The 16,473-nt window shown below is 46.2% G+C and overlaps 1 protein-coding gene across 1 annotated transcript in view; it reads left to right on the top strand.

Moving 5' to 3' along the window:
- Positions 1–1,117: 1,117 nt before the first annotated feature.
- LOC111147047 (cysteinyl leukotriene receptor 2) overlaps positions 1,118–16,473 on the top strand; it is a 30,548-nt gene continuing 15,192 nt past the window's right edge. Inside the window, exon 1 of the mRNA XM_022502912.1 lies at positions 1,118–1,145. The gene's annotated coding sequence lies outside the window, so the exon portion shown is untranslated. The remainder of the gene's footprint in view (positions 1,146–16,473) is intronic.

Here is a 16,473-nt window from a genome sequence, read left to right as displayed (position 1 = left end):
GTAAACAGACATAGTTTTCCTTCTTTCTTTCCAATTTGGATGTCTTTTAGTTCTTGCTTAATGTTACTGCAACATTCTTTCCAAGACATGATGAAGGAGATTTTAATGGGGATGGGGGAAGTAAGAAATGGTTGGATTTAGGACACATTTTGCAGGTAGAACAAATAGAATTGGTTGGTTTGGATATTGGTTGTGGGAGAAAGAGAGGAGTTAAGAATGACTTCTAGGCTTACAGATAGAATGACTGGCTGAATCACTGTGGTGCCATATGAGTAGATGGGGTAGATGGGGGCGTGTATGCTTGGGAGGGGCCATGTTAAATGTATCCATGGAAGCGGACAATATAAATATAAGCAAGAGAATATGGGAGGAAGAGGTCAGAAGACAGACTTCCGGGGCAAACTCACCTTTAGAAAAGGAGTAGAAGAAAAACATCAGGAAGGTAAGAAGAAGCAGCCCAAGGGGTACAAAATGAACGAGAAGAGTCAGAGAAACAAAACGGAGAAAGTTTCAAGAAAGTGGCCTTAATTGCACAATGAGCTTGGGAAGGAAGATGAGGACTGAGCAAGGACCTTTTTTATGTGAACAGTTAGGAGGTTATGGGTGACCTCCAACAGAGCATTTGCAGCAGAATGGGGGAAGGCCTCTGCCCAGGAGCAAGTAAGCTGAAAAAGCAAGAGGGGCTGGGAAGTGCTCTAAACAGCTCTGTAGAGCTTTATCTATAGGGCAGATAAGGCAGCATCGCTGTTACTATTGTCATGGGAACAAAAAACATTTAGGAGATCGAATAGCTATTTAACAGCCCTGAGTCTAGCCCATCACATTCCCTTGATCTGTTGTGAAAGATGCTAATAAAAACAGGCATTAGAGTGACAGGGTTAATCAGGCTTCTTCCTTTTAGATGTGTAGTCTCTAACTGGAAGAATTCCCCTTCTTAAGAAGGAAGCCAGACCAACCCCACACCAAGTTCTATAAAGGTCTGAGAGACCAGCTGACCAAAGTTCCTTATTCTCTAGCTGTTAGCTGAAATTTTTATAAAATATATTTGCTGTTTTCACTTTTGAGTAAGCAAGCTGAATTACTTGGAGGAGGAAAGCAGGAGGAGTACAGGAGACAGAAGACAGCTGGAACACAGGAACCTTCGGGTGAGCATTTTTAATCTTTGTTTTATTAATTCGTTACTGAGTATTGGAAGTTGCTGATAGCATGCTTTCTGAAAAGTAAGTTAATTTTGTTCCATTGTAAATTTTTTTTCCTACCATATACATAGCCGATTAAAAGATACTGGGAAAGTACAAAAAAGGAGAAGAAAGTAAAACCACCACTGAGCTACAGCGGTGAGCCTGCTTCCCTCTCTCTCTGCCTGCCTCTCTGCCTACCTGTGATCTCTCTCTCTGTCAAATGAATAAAAAAAAAAAATTAAAAAAAAAAAAAAACCACCACTGAGCTAGTGTTTATTGACATTTTGGTGGTATTTCTTTCCATTCTTTTTGCATGTCTGCATATAATTTTAGTTTGATTTCCACAGTTGTGTCCATACAGCATGGATTACTTGATGCTCATTTTTTCCCCCTTAGAGCATGAACTGTTTCTGCATTGCTGTAAATTCTTCATAATCATAATTTTAAATTGCTGGGTACTGTTGCATTGAGATTTGCCACACCTCACTCAAGCATTCCCCTGATTTTGACCAGATAGCATCTTTCCTGTCTTTCATAGACTGGGTTATTTTATTATCTAAAAATGTATTTTTTCCCATTCGGGGGATAGGAGTTTTTTTTTGGCGGGCGGGGAGAGGAGGTTAAATTTGAGACTGTGTCAGTGGTTTTACTCGGGGGTTAAATGAGAGGTAAAGCATGTGTGAGAGTGTATGTGTTTATCTGTTTATCACCCCTTTGGGCCCTGAATCTGGGTTAGCTACACATTCAGCCAGAATCACTTGATTCTGAGGAAATTAAAAAGTATCCCTAGAATAATTGAAACTTGGCTTTTGGAGATAAGCCAATCATCTGTAGTAGTTTTTGTTCTGTTCTGGTTTTGTTTGTTTGTTTTAAAAATTTCCCAGGTCATTCTAATGGATGGCCGGCATAATGAGACCTGTCATTTATACCTAGGTCATTTGAAATATTTTCCTGTCTCTGACACATACCTGAGATCAATACATATTAAGGGAAGGAGAGGTACAATTTCAGGCACACCACCCAAGTCTCTCTTTGAATACTGTATTAATAATGCAGAAGTAATTTGTGGGAAACCTAAAATGAACGAAACCTCTAGAAATATTTTTAAAGATCTTGTTTATTTATTTGAGAGAGAGAAAGTGAGAGAGAGAGAGCAAGCGCGCATGTGTGCACAGGAGGCAGGGGAGGGGCAGAGGGAGAGGCAGACTCCTGGCTGAGCAGGGAATGCAACATGGGGCTCTATCCCAGGACCCCAAGGCTCCATCCCAGAACCCCGGGGTCATGACCTGAGATGAAGGGAGACAGATGCTTAATTGATTGAGCCACCCAGGCACCCCAAAACCTCTAGAAATTTCTATCATCCACCTTAACCACATAAACCCTTGCGATGAGAATCTACTTATGAATTCCAATTTACTAAAGCTTTAAAGAGATGGATTTGTTTCCAGTCCATTGGTTAAAAGTTAGAGAGGCTGGGGCTCCAGAATGCTCCCAATGAATCAAAATTATGCCCAGCATCTGTTAGTATTCCACCTTCCTACCGGCCTAGGGTCATCAGGGGTACAACACAACATAAACAACACCTGTTCTGGAAGAAAAATAACATCTTTTTGCAACGTGCTCATTGCGATGTGTCAGGATCACCTTGGGCATTTTTAGTATCTCGTGTGTATTCCAGACTCAGGGACTCCCATTTTCCAAGTTTGTCTTACACACCAGACATCTGAGGCACACTAATCCTCCCAGGATTAAGCCTGGAAGATAAAAGCCAAGCAAGGGCTCATACTGTTACCCAGGGGGCTCTCCTTAACACAAGTGGGATGCTGCAGAGAAAGACAAGCATTCTGGGTTGCTCAGCTTCGTCATAGCGCCTTATCAAATGATCAGAACCTCCAGCCCTGTGTCTGTGATTTTCTCGGGGCACTGACCACTGCCTTCCTTGTCCTAGAGTTCCTTATGTGCAGGTCTCGGTCCCTCTGCTGACCAAGAATGCTTGAGGATGGAGTCCTTGCAGGCAACCTAGCACATAGGCTCCACTCAGAATAGATGGAAAGGGGGTGCCTGAGTGGCTCAGTTGGTTAAGCGTCTGCCTTCGGCTCAGGTCATGATCCCGGAGTCCTGGGATCGAGCCCCACATTGGGCTCCCTGCTTTGAAGGGACCCCGCTTCTCCCTCTGCCTGCTGCTCCCTGTGTTTGTGCCCTCTCTCTCTCCCTCTCACTCTCATTCTTTCTCAAAAGAATAAATAAAAATTTAAAAAAAGAAATATTTTAAGAAAGAATAGATGGACAGGGCGCCTGGATGGCTCAGTGGGTTAAAGCCTCTGCCTTCGGCTCAGGTCATGATCCTAGGGTTCTGGGATCGAGCCCCGCATCAGGCTCTCTGCTCAGCAGGGAGCCTACTTCCTCCTCTCTCTCTCTCTTCCTGCCTCTTTGCCTACTTGTGATCTCTCTGTCAAATAAATAAATAAAATCTTAAAAAAAAAAAGAAAGAATAGATGGAAAGGTATAAATAAACTAAGTCACCAATAAATGTGCAAGTTAGATAACAGCTTATGTTTATCTCTGTTGAACCTATTAACTTTTTTATATTAACTCCTCCGTGGAGAAGATGGTGCAATGTCTGGCAATATTTGAAGGAAAACTTCCCCTGTTGGACTGATGACTTGGTGGTGGTGTGGGCTGATGCCTCTGACAAAGAAAGTAATGGAACCTGGAGTAGTGAGTTGGAACCAAAGAATCCCAAAGGTGGACGTGTCCTTAGGAAGAGCCAGGGTCAGGAAAGGAAGCTTTTTGAATCTCTAGTGTTTTGAAGAGAGGTTTTGAGGAAAGGGGAGAGCCGATTTGAAGAAGAACAAGAAGGAAGAAAAGAGGAGAAGGGAGGGAGGACAGGCCAGGGGAGGGACAGAGAGAAGAAGGAAGTGGAGGGAAAGCGGGGAAGAGGGGGGAGTGGAGCCTCTTTCCTCTAGAGGTTTCAAGATTATGCTGGAAAAATTTAAAAGGATCCAGTCCACTTACCTTTATTGTACGTTATAGAAATAATAATTTTTTTTATCACTAAAGAAAAACTGAGTCCTACATAAGGGTCCTCCTATGAGGCAGTGGAGATAGCATTTTACCTTGTTTGCAACTCCAGTACAGAAGATGGGATTGTCTGCAGGGTACTTGGGGACATCACAGATTCTTTAAAGGAAGTGGTTTCTTTTTATTTTGTGTTTTACCGTGACAATAATTTTGTTCTCTTATAAATTCTCTGAGAGAATTGAAGGCAGTTTTCCTTGTTAGCTGGTAGCAGACAAATCCCTACCAGGAACTCATTTGTCACAGAGTGAGAAAAACAACTGTCAACCTTCAGCTATATAAATAGTGTCCCTTTCTACAATGTTCAGCGCAGAGTACCACTTGGGTCCTTTCTGTCGACACCCCATTACCCTCAATGCCATTGATTCTGTATTCTTGTCCCTAGAACCTATATTTGAATTTTAGAAACAGTAAGTGTGTGAGGGAAAATATGCAAACATCATTTTGCTGCAAAAGACTACTGGGCCTTTTTTTCCCCCTCGGAAGATATTTATTGTGAGACATAAAATGGGGGAGGTGAATAATACCATCTGTAGCTCCCTCAGGGATCTTTCCCTGGAGCACATTTATGGGCCACAAGCTTTGCCAGGGCCTGAGGATACAGTGGTAGACAGGTGAGACCCCATGCCTGCCATCAGTGGTGAACAGTCTGGGGGGTGAGGATACACAGGAACTACGACGGCCCTGAGGAGGAAGTGCTGGGACAGGAAGCCCATGGCACTGCGGGGCCAGGTGGGGCAGCAGCCAGCCAAGACTTGGAGGGGTCAAAGAAGTCTTTTTCTGGAAGAAGTGATGTCTAGAAAGAAACCTGAGGTTGGGTCAGAGATGGCCAGAGGAGCTGGAGCTCAGAGTGAATAGGCAAGAGAGAGTCAGGTGTGTTTAGGTCATTGAAATAAGTTCCATGAGGCTAGAATGGGTTTTAGTGAGGGAAGCTGTGGGGAGAGAATATGCTGGTTGACAAGTCCACATTGTGATATTCTTGGAGTTGAACTTCATTCTGATGTGATAGTGGGTTTTAAGCAGAAGTCATATGGTCGGGTATGCATTTTGGAAAGGTCATTCTAGCCACTGTGTAGAGAATGGGCTGAGCATAGCCGGAGTGAAACAGGAGACTGTGTGTCCTTTGTGCAGGTGGAAGACGACAACCTGTACTGGGCCCACCATCTTCTGGTCCCTGGGACAGAAAAGAGAGATGCGGGTGGAGATGGTTGGATAATGAGGCCAGGTCTGCCCCGGGGAAGGAGGAAAGCCCTTGGTTTGCTTTTGTTCCATACTCTCTCTCCTCTTTAGGTTACAAATGCTCACAGCCTCATGCTACTGGCAGCTTCCTAGGGCACCATTCAGGACAATTCCCCTGGCTTTCCATTTTTCCAGAGATACTGAAACATTCTCTCCTTCTCCTTTTGTTTCTTACTCTCCTAGGCAGGTGTCCTAGAGCTGGCATACCCAGAAGTTCTCAGGCTCTGCTTCCCTCGGCAACAGACAGGGTGGCATCTAGCATGCTAACGCATGGACCGTGTGTGAGTGCCAGGCTCAGTGCGGCTGTGCTGGAGGCTTCCGCCTGTGTCGCCTCCCTTGTCTTCTGGAGAAGTCCAAGAAGTTGAGTACTTGCTAATGCCCATGCAGTTAGCAAGGGGGTAGAGCTAGGATTTGGCTCCTGTTGTGATGTACAGCTTTTCTATGATATCACGATGCCTCTGTATCATTTCAGGAAACAAAGGACGCTTAACAAGCGACCTCTGTAAATAATTTCTTGGCTCTACGATGTGAATTTAATGGCAGAATATGAAGTGCCTTGGTAGGAGGGAAGAGAGAGAGAGACAGTTTTAATTTGATTAAACTTTGTCACTTTGATTGTGAGCAAGGATAGTCCTAATGCTGGCAGTTCCTAGAACTTATTGGACTGTGTTGGGTGATGGCTTCTGAGATGATACTTGCTGACCTTCTGTCTTCCTTCTGTCTTTGCAATGAGAAGACTGGAGGGGATCGGAGGCAGAAGCAGAGCGGCCCTGCGGCCTTCCTGAGGTCAGAGACTGGGGTAGTCCCAGATACGGTCGGTCTTCCCAGATACACCGGTGAAGAGCACTAGGGGACAAAAAAAATCATTGAGATGGTTTTATAAAATTAAATCCATAATCAGTGTCATGGTTTCATATGTTTTATTAACAAACAAGAGCTGAAAAGTGATAAGAGCCAGAGAAAAGACAGCATTTAGTCAAAATAATGCCTAAAGAAAATGAAGTCATATCTTTAAGGAGCTCAGAGCAGTCCTTACTCTCTCAGTTCCTTGCATTCAGCTTGTCTTTGTTTGTTGTAGTGGCTGAGTGTTGCTGGTTAGGAAGAAATTGGAAGAAAAGCTGGCTTTGGAGAACATTAGAGAATGAAACAAGGAGATTAAGAAGACAGAAGTGGGAAGTAGAATGTCAGAGATAATGCCGTGCATCTCACCCTTGGGATCAGAAAAGAGACCCCTCACGTGCTTGGATGCCGACCTTCTGTGAGGGGTCAGCTCCTGCTTCTTCCCCTGGGGGTAAATTGTTCTTTGGAAGCATTTGTACCCTCAAAATACACAAGAAAGGATGAAATTGTGAAAAGAGCCCAATTTTAAGGGGCATTTATCCCCAAATGTGCCCTAAATCCATCAGCTCCTTTTTGCACAGGAAAATTATCCAGAAAGAAGCTTCACAGGGAGAATGAACAAACAAGAGGAGAAAAGCAAACAAGCAAACAGTGGAGAAAAACTAGTTAGCAAAGGGTAGAAAAAAGGCAAATATTGCTAACCCATAAATCTGATGCTGATATCTGACCTCTGATGCTTTTGAAAAGCCACTTTTCATCCCTGCAGATCTTTGCCCTAACGGCAGCTCTGGCAATAAACATGTTCTCAAGGTGCCTCTTCCATCTGTACATGTGCATTTGTGGTGGTGGATGTCATTTTACTATGCATTCTGGGAGCTGAGCTAAATTCTCCTTTTGGGGGAGAAGTGGGTGCTGCGTGTCCAGTCCCATCCCCGAACTGGGCCCAACTGTCAATATTTCAAGAAGGCCCAGCTTTAGGCAGAGCCCAGGCCAGGAAGGCTCTGGTGGCTTCCTTGAGCTCCCAGGAGTCGGGAAAAGTGCTAGAAAGCGAGAAAGGCAGATGCAAACTGAGGGGCACATGGGGATCGGCAGCTGGGCGAAATCACCAGAAAGTTGACAACCCAACTGCTGTGACTTTAAGAAAATGTTCTAATTAGCAAACTTAATGCAATAAGGTATCTGGTCTTTAGAAATAAAATAAGAAACCAAATTAATGAAATGCAGAATTTATTCTGGGAGTTTCTGAACTTTCTCGGGACATCCTGGAATTTAGTCAGCAGGTGGGTCAGGGAGAAAAACCGATGGGCTGTCTCCTCCTTGCCGATCCTGGCGGTTGGCTGAAGGATCTGAGGAGAGATGGCGATGGGGGCTGGAAAGTCTGGTTACAAAAGAAACCACTTGTGTCAGACGATTACAGTGGAGAAAGTGCTCAGCGCACTTGGGAGCCCACAGAGATCCTCTTTGGCCCTATTGCGACGAATGCTGGTGAAAGCCTTCCCACCCTCGAGGTAAGGGCTTGCCCAGGTCTTCCCCCAGATGGGAAATGGGCCAGATCCGGGGTTTCAAGCTACTCCAGAAACCCGCAGCAATGCTATGAACAACTACACGTTGAATTTTTGGGCTGCCGAGCTCCAGGGCGAGCCAGGCACAGGTTGGTGGTGGGATCTGGGACAACGGGGCTCTGTGAGCTTTGCGACTTCCAAACGTGGAGTCCTAACTAGAGGATGGAAACTAGACAGTGAAACTCTGCATTGGCCACGAAGCAGAAACTCCAGTTATCCCTCAGGGTGAGTTACCAAGTCCTAGGACTCTGGCTGAAAAATCCCTCTGGCCCCAGAGCTGTTAAGGAGACTTTCTGCAGTAGAGAGAAAATGAATTATTAGAGAATTTCCTCTTCAGGGACTTGCAGAGCCATAAATACTATTCAGCATTTACTGGTTTACAGCAGATCGGGGCCAAAGTGTTGACTTCTGGGCTATGAAGCCTGGGGAAGTGAGTGGCATTTGGAAGGCAAAGCGGGGCATTAGCCTGGTGCTTCGTGAAGTGACTTGCACTGTGGGGCACTTTGAGGCACTTCGGGAGAGACAGAGCAAAAGAAGGATGGGAGCAACAGAATGCTCCAGCGTGCTGACTGCATGGAAACGGGGCCCTGCGTGGTTCACTCCTTCTCCCTGTCCCCCATTTATTCTGGAGGTCTGGGGACCAGCTCAGCACCTCATTCAAAAGATGTCGTAATCTCAGTTCTTTTTGTTCTCAGTTCTGTTTTGGTCTCTAAAACTTAATTTACTTGATCCCTTTGGGAAAAAATTGGAAAGTACAAGACAGTTCTGAGGAGGCAAGAAAGTGTACGAAGCTTTCCGTGTCTGCCATGGCATTTGGGGCCAGTTTCAAGAAAGGACTAGGCTAGCAGTCTCGCATTCCCAGAATCAGGCACTCAATGATACTTCCCTGTTTGGGGGTGTGTGTCAGTTCAGCATTCTGGGGCCTCTGGGGTTTCGAGGGTCAAACATGTAGAATCTTCTGATCCAGAGGATTGCATCCTCTCCGCCCAATTTCAGGGGCTCTCAGTCTGTGATCCTTCGCAGCAACGACGACTCCCAAACGGTGCTGTCTGTCGTCCCAGCCCTGGTCTGCGTGCCATTCATGCGTCATCGCCCGTCATCCTCACAGCAGCCCTGTGAGGGAGCGACTAGTATCATCCCTGCCCCCATTTTAATAAGGAGGAGCGGAGGCACAAGGGCATGAAGTGACTTGCCCAAGGTCACAACACTTATGAGTGAAAGAGCCAGCGCTCACACCTGGGATCTCTGCCCATACCTGCCCCTCTCTGCTGTTTTCCCGCAGCACAGACACCATATTTATTTATTTTTGCAATCAAATTATCTCTCAGCCTTGCTTTTATATTTTTACTAATGCCCCAAAAGCCTCGTCACCTTTTAAATCATTTCTTTAGACCCCAATTTTGAAGTTTAATCATAAGAGTTAACATCGTGGAGGGCTCAGACGGTGTGAAATGCCTCACACTCATTGTGCCGTTTACAGACAAGGAAAAAGAGGCGCAGAGAAGTTACATCGCTTGCAAAGAATCCCCAAGCTGGTAAACGGCAGATCTGGCTCCATGACCTTAGCCCAACTCCCTCCTCTGAATATTTCTGTGAGATATAAAAAGAATGTCTTTTTTGTCATTCCACAGTATGCAGTAGCTCTGGAGGCTCAAATCTAAATTATAATCTAAAGTTGTCAGAGAAAACGAAGAGCATTATTGTTAGGGGAGAGTAGTGAACTGCAGCGTGGTTATTAAAGCAGAAGCCTCACACTGTGGAGAACTTCAAACCCACGGTGACTTAGGGGGAGGATGTAGACATCAGTGGGGAGGAGAGGGAGAGGTCTGATGGGGCCGAGAATTCACCTGGACCATCAAATCCCACGGGTCTGCGATGTTTTGACTCGTTTAATCTCTCAGTGGTTTACAGGTCAGGAGAGGCTAATGGTTTCTAGGCATCAGCTAACAAAACTCAGGGTTACAGTGGTGACTTTGTACGTGGAGAGGAGGGATAGAATTCAAGGCATGTCATATAAAAATGATGGTGATAACTCTGTCAACTGATTGGATGTGAGATATTAAAGAAAGAGAAAAATGAAAGAAAACATCCCCCAAATGGTCACCAGCCATCTGGCTCCACTCCAGCTGCCATAACAAAATACCACAGACTGAGTGGTTTAAAGAAGAGAAATTTATTTCTCGCAGTTCTAGAGGCTGGAAGTCCAAGATCAAGACGCTGACAAGATGGGTTTTATTCTGAGACCTTTCCTCTTGGCTTGTAGGTGGCTGCCATCTGGCTATGTCCTCTCACATGGCAGAATGTGTTTCTTCTCCTAGGACACTAGTCCTATTGGATCAGAACTCTACCGTATCACCTCGTTTAACCTTAATCACCCCCATGAAATCCCTATCTCCAAATACAGTCCCATTGGAGGTTGGAGCTTCAACATGTAAATGTCAGGGGTTCACGTTCGGTCCCTAACACCAGCTGAGTGGGATTGATTTGAGAGGAAGGATAGACCCAAGTAAGATCTGAGGTAGAGAGAGAATCTCCAAATAAGGCTATCCTCTAGACAACTAGAAATATAGGAGCATGGCTTAGGTTAGAATTCAGGAAAAAACACTTAAATTTTCTAGATCTCAGAGCTCTTTTTCTTTATTTGTAAAACTGAGATAAAAATGCCAATTCAGCCTATCTCAAAAGATAGCCAAGTGGAGCAAATGAGGTAACGGAGAAAAAAAAGTCTTTGTAAATTATAAGATGAAAATATGGTATTTTCATATGTAAGCGACATCTGGGAGTCAGAGACAGAGAGATGGGGTAAGGTCTCCATGGTGGGTGAGTTCTTGGGGGGTTATAGAGAGAGGTGAACTGAGGACCCTGGTGGGGCTCCAGTGGGGTCCACAATTGGGTAAAGAAGAACTAACAGTGGATTCAGAAGGGCTGAACAATCACAAAACGGAAAACCACAAGGACTCAGGACCACAGAAGAGAGAGAAGGAACGGAGGTTTCACTGATAAGACCTGAGGATCAAATTCTAGAGTAGCCGAGAAGGAAGTTTAAGAAAGGGCAATAGAACCAACTGTTGAACAGAAACAGATGACCTTATCTTAGTCCCCTATGATGCACAGGTGGCTCTCATGAGGTGGTGGGGATGGGGCAGGGCAGCTACTGCTGTAAGTTAGAAAGAGGATGATGAGAAAGAAATGACAGCAGTGAGCCCGGAGTTCAGGGAATTTAAGAGTGAGAGGACAAGCAAAAACAAAAATTCCAGTAGGTCGCAGAATTAGGTAGAAGAGAACAATGGCATTGGGTTGACCACTCGCTGTGTGGAGTGAGCATATTCTTTCCTTTACAACTCAGAACAATCCTACAGGCTCTCTTGTTTAGCCTCACTTGGAGGGTGAGGAAGCCGAAGGGCAGAGAGTAAGAGTTATGCAGCTGGAAAAGCAGGAAGGTTGGGAGTCAGACAGGCCCGCTAGCCTTCAGGTACAGAGTACATTCAGCCTAGAGGTTCGGGTGGATGAAATTGGAAGAGAGAAGGAGAAATGAAGAGAGGAGGAGACCCAAGTCACAGGAGGGAGTGTGGCTAAGGGTCACAATCAAGGTGTCTCCAGAGAAAAGAATACTTGCAGCTTCCCTCCCAGACTCAGAATATTCCTCCAGCAACATGCCCTTCACAGCTGCAGAACTGGAAAGGGTCCTCTCCCAGCTCAGCAGTCACTGCTGCCCCTGTCCTTGGGCTTTCACCCGACCCCTCTGGTCACTGATAAACTTCTTATTGCAGAGTCCCCTGAGACTTTTTATCCCCACCGACCTCCTGCTTCTTCCACCAGTCTTTCTCCTGGTCTCCTTGACGCTGCATTCTTGATTCATCTCTTTTGGTTTGGGTTTGGCCAACCTTTCTCAGCCATCTTTCCAGGCTCCTGTTCTCTGCCTGGCTCTTAATTGGTGATTCCCCCACCCCCACCCCCCACCCCCCACCCCCAAGGTCTTATCTCTGGCGCTCTTTCCTTCTCTGTTCTCATGCCCCTGTGGGAGGTCATTCAACTTTTCTGGCTTTAGTCACCATCAGGTGCTGATGAACCACAAACTCAGCAAGCTCCCTTAACCCCTCCACCCCAGCTCTAGACTGCAAGGGGACAGTTTATTTACATGTGTCACAAAAGCCTCATATTCAAAATGTCCCTAGTTGAACTCATCCTCTCCACCCCTCCCCCGCCCCAACCCAAAAACAGCATCTTCTTATGTCCTTTTTATTAGTGGAAGGCACCATTCTCCCAGGAAAGACCTGAGAAGATTCCCCTCCCTGCCCCCACTTTCCTTGACATTCCCTAACTGGTCCAGCCACAACTCTGGCCACCTCTCATTTTTCTTTATGTCTCTCAGTCCCATCCAGATGTCCACCCCCTCTGCCCTGGACAATCCCTTGCAGTCTTTCTGAACCTAGGCTTGCCTCCTTCCCAACTGTCCTCCACCTGCTGCCAGTATCACCCTTCTAAAAATACGCATCTGCTTTCTGCAATTCAAGGGCTCTTATGGCCTCCCAATAAAACCCAAACTCCTTTGTGTGGATGTAGGTCACTCTCAAACCACCCTCTGCTCAACTCATCCTCCCTTTCATGCTTCCCCTAGGTTGTTATCACTTGCCGTTCCCCAGACTTGCCCTGCGGTCACAGCAACCAGTCTTCACACAGCCTGGTCCTCTGTCTAGAACCCCTGGCCCCTCTCCTTAGCCAGCCTTTCCCCTTAGTACCTTAAAAACGCTCTTGTTCCCCAAGGCTGTTCCCTACAGCATTTCATTCTGATGGCCCTTCTCAGCTGGCTTTGTCTACTACGTTTCTGGTTTATTCACCACTCTGGGGGTTCCTTCAGCTCTAAGGTTGTATTTTCTTCCTTGTCAGGTACACAGGACCCAGTATTTGAGGTGCAGAGAGAGGCAGAAGAGCTTTGTGACAGAGAGCTGGGAGCGGGGTTTAAGCTCCGTCCCACCACTAAGCGACAAGTGAACTTGGGCACACAAGCTATTCCATATCTTTGCACTTTAATTTTCCTCATCTATAAAATAGCCAATTCAGACTATCAAGGGATATCTGGGGACTAACTGAGTTAACACACAGAAGGAGCTTTGCAGAGTGTGGACCACAGAGTAAACACAGTACAGGCTGGCTGCTGCTTATTTTGAATGAGCAAACATTTGTGACTGATGGAGGACGTGAGCTTTCTCAGAACCCTCAGGCAGGTCTGGCAAAGGCGGGTATCTTGAAGTGAGGGCAGTGAGGGTAGCTGACGAAATCAGACAACCAAGGGCCTGATGTTAACTTGATGAAAGGATTTTCACTGTGGGAGTTAAAAGTGCCAGAGGCAGTGGCCAAACAGAGGACCCAGAACGTCACCTAGTGTTAACCTGGGAGGCTGCTGGCAGGCAGGTCTATAGCTCTCCTGTCTTGGTGCTGATGGCTTAGAAAAATCCCATGATGAATTCTTCATAAAGATGATGCCTAGGGCACTGACCTTTATTCTCCAGAAGATTCTCGATTCTTCACCGGTTTATCTCAATCTCACAGCCTCTGGTTGCGTAATGCTTATCGCTCTCTGCCCCTGGGGCACGTGTCTGTCGGTGTGTCTGAGTGCCTCAGTCTTCAGGTTCTGAGACAAGTCCCAGGTCCGGATCTCAGCACTGAAGTCGAGTACATCTGTGGTCGCACAGTCCCAGTTGGATCTGATGGGGGCGGTGGAGGAGTGGGGGGCGAAGGGGGAGGTACTCTGTGACAACGGATCCTTAGGCCCTGTAAAAAAATGGATTATTCTTTAAAAAAAAAAAAAAGAGGTATTTTTCTAAGTACAGTTGAAAATATCTCTGTGACGTTTTAGACAGTTGCGGCTTTGCTCTGACCATGAAGACATCCCAAACATCAATGGAAGCTATTCATTTACAGCAGATTCTTACCACGCAACACATGTGGTTTTCTTCCTAACTGAAATACGGATTCCCTGTCTCCTGTGGCTTCTCACTGTTTCCTCTGTCTTGTTTGGTCACCAGTAAAGCTGTGGGAGACAAAGCCTTAATTCTTTCTTTGTTCCTGGCTCCTTTTCAGTCTAGGAAGCTGTGTGCTCCTCTCCCAAGGCAGTAGAAATTAGACCCACATACTTAATGGGTCTGGCTGACTTTTATAGCCACATACAGCAAGCGATTTCTTTTTCTTTTTTAAAAACAGTCCAAAAGGTTGAAGTGTGATGTGATCAGTTGTATTTGATATGGGCAGGAAAGAACAACCAAAATGTCTTAAAGCGTTCTCAAGAGAAAGTATTGAGCTAAATGGAATTTTGGAACTGAGCTGACCTGCTTTTAGCCTGTGGCTGGTAGCTGGATGAGGCTTCTAGGAAGGGTATCCATGTATTTTCTTTCTTAAGCTTTCCAGGGATTAAGATGCTCTTGGAATCAAAGCTCCAGCTTCTGTAGGGTATCCTCTCCCTGCAACTAAGGCTGTTCGTCAGCCACCGACCACTCCCACTCCCCTCCAGTCCCCTCCAGGGCCCAGAACCAATCCCAATCTCAGGTAGAGGAACAGAAACAGCTCTGGAACTCACTTACCCTGGGGGATGATCTGATCCTGAGTTTGTGCCTTGGCTTTAAAGTTGGGGATCTCTCTTTTTTCTGAGATTTGGTCTCCACTTCGTTAGGGAAAATGGACCCCAGTCTTGGCATCCCTGGCCTGAGTCTCTGTGCCCAAGCCCTTGGGCTCTCCAAGACTTGGGGCCTCTGGGACTCGGAGCCTCCAAAACCCAGGGCCTCTAAGACTCGGGCCTCCAAATCACAGGGCCTCTAGGACTCAGGGCCTCTAGATCTCAGGGCTTCCAGGATTCAGAGCTTCCAGGACTCAGGGATCTCAGGACTCAGGGCCTCTAGGACCAGGACTCAGGGCCTCTCGGACCAGGGCCTCCAGGACTCAGGGTCTCTAGGATCAGGCCTCGAGATTCAGGGCCTCCAGAACTCAGGGCCTCCAGGATTCAGGGCTTGCCTATATTGACCCTCTCCTTGCACCATGGCATGGCTCTAAATGGTCTTGGAGCTTACAGACAAACTTCCCCATGAGTTCTGCCTTGCTCTCCAGTTGCTCAAGGAGTCCCTGTTGCTAGGGTCTAGTTTTGGTTCCCTCACACCCCTCAACTTCCTGGTGGGAACACCTGTTACCATCTTTTTTGATGACCTCTTGTCTGTGATCACACCTGCTAAATTCCATGCCCTGCCTATGATGAGGGACTTTCCTCAGCATCGGTAGCTGACAGTGTCTCTGAATGCTTGCCACACCCTAGTCAGGGAGGAGGGCAGGCTGATCCCAACCTACCCTAGCTGCCATTCTTTTTTTTTTTTTTTTAAGATTTTATTTATTTATCTGACAGAGATCACAAGTAGGCAGAGAGGCAGGCAGAGAGGGGGAAGCAGGCTCCCCGCTGAGCAGAGAGCCCGATGCAGGGTTCGATCCCAGGACCCCAGTATCATGACCCAAGCCAAAGGCAGAGGCTTTAACTCACTGAGCCACCCAGGCAGCCCCCCACCCCCGCGGCCATTCTCATTGCAATTCACAAGTCCTGTTGGTCCTGAGACGGGAGCTGTGGTCTTCATGGTCAAAAAGTCTAAAGATTGATCATTTTTAGGTTCATTTCTACTTTTTTTCAGATTCTTCTCTGGTCTGTTAGATAAGAGCTTTCCCTAAGATTCTATCAGAATCCTGGCTCCAAAGTTAGGGTCTTTAAGACTAGAATAGATTCTGTATGGTCATATGGATAAGACTCCATCCTTCCCCCACCCCCCACCAAAAAAAAGCCATTTGTAATAAAACCCCTGGGAACATGGGAATTCCTCTGGCTGGGCATATACCAGTCTTATTTCTCATGCCTTGTCTCTTTGTCCCCAAGGCTCTGTTTGTTGACCCTGGTTCTAGTGCTCCGCCCTTCCAGACACATAATTGTGACATTGAATCCAACTCCAGGCTTGCTTCATGGACTTGGGTTGTGCTGCCTGTACCACCTCTAGCATTTTGGGTTTGATCCTTCTGTCCTAGCCCTGCCAACCAATAGAAATTTTAATTCCCTATAAGATGAGTTCAAACACTGTCTCCAAGTTCCTCATTTTGCTGTATTCCCTTTCCTCAGTTAGGCTTACAGAATTCCAGCTTCTGTGTGACCATCTTTCTGAACTGCTTCTCTACCTTGAGCTGTCTCCTAAGCTCTAGAGCATGCTCTCCTCATCCCAGCTGATGGCCTCACCATTCTCCCTATAACCCAAGCAAGAAACCTCAGACTTGCTGTTGAGACAGATCAAAAACAGAGAGCCATGATTCATGTCATCACAATGAAGGCCCTATGGTCCTCTCCGAAATAAGAAGTGACCCTCAGCTCTGCATATGAGAATTCTTATCTTGTCAGTCTACTCCTAGACCTAAAGAAATCAATTTACACAAGTCCAACTCACAGGGAAATAATTTTTAACCCAGAATTCTTGTTATTCTGGTTTGAATGTTTATAATGGGAAGTTCTATGTTCCCTTTATCATAACCTTCCAGCTCACGATTCAAAGTCCATCCTT

This window comes from Enhydra lutris, unplaced genomic scaffold (assembly GCF_002288905.1).
Source record: "Enhydra lutris kenyoni isolate GAN:26980312 unplaced genomic scaffold, ASM228890v2 scaffoldscaffold15, whole genome shotgun sequence".
Taxonomy (NCBI): Eukaryota; Metazoa; Chordata; class Mammalia; order Carnivora; family Mustelidae; genus Enhydra; species Enhydra lutris.
This window is presented reverse-complemented; position numbering and strand designations above follow the sequence as displayed.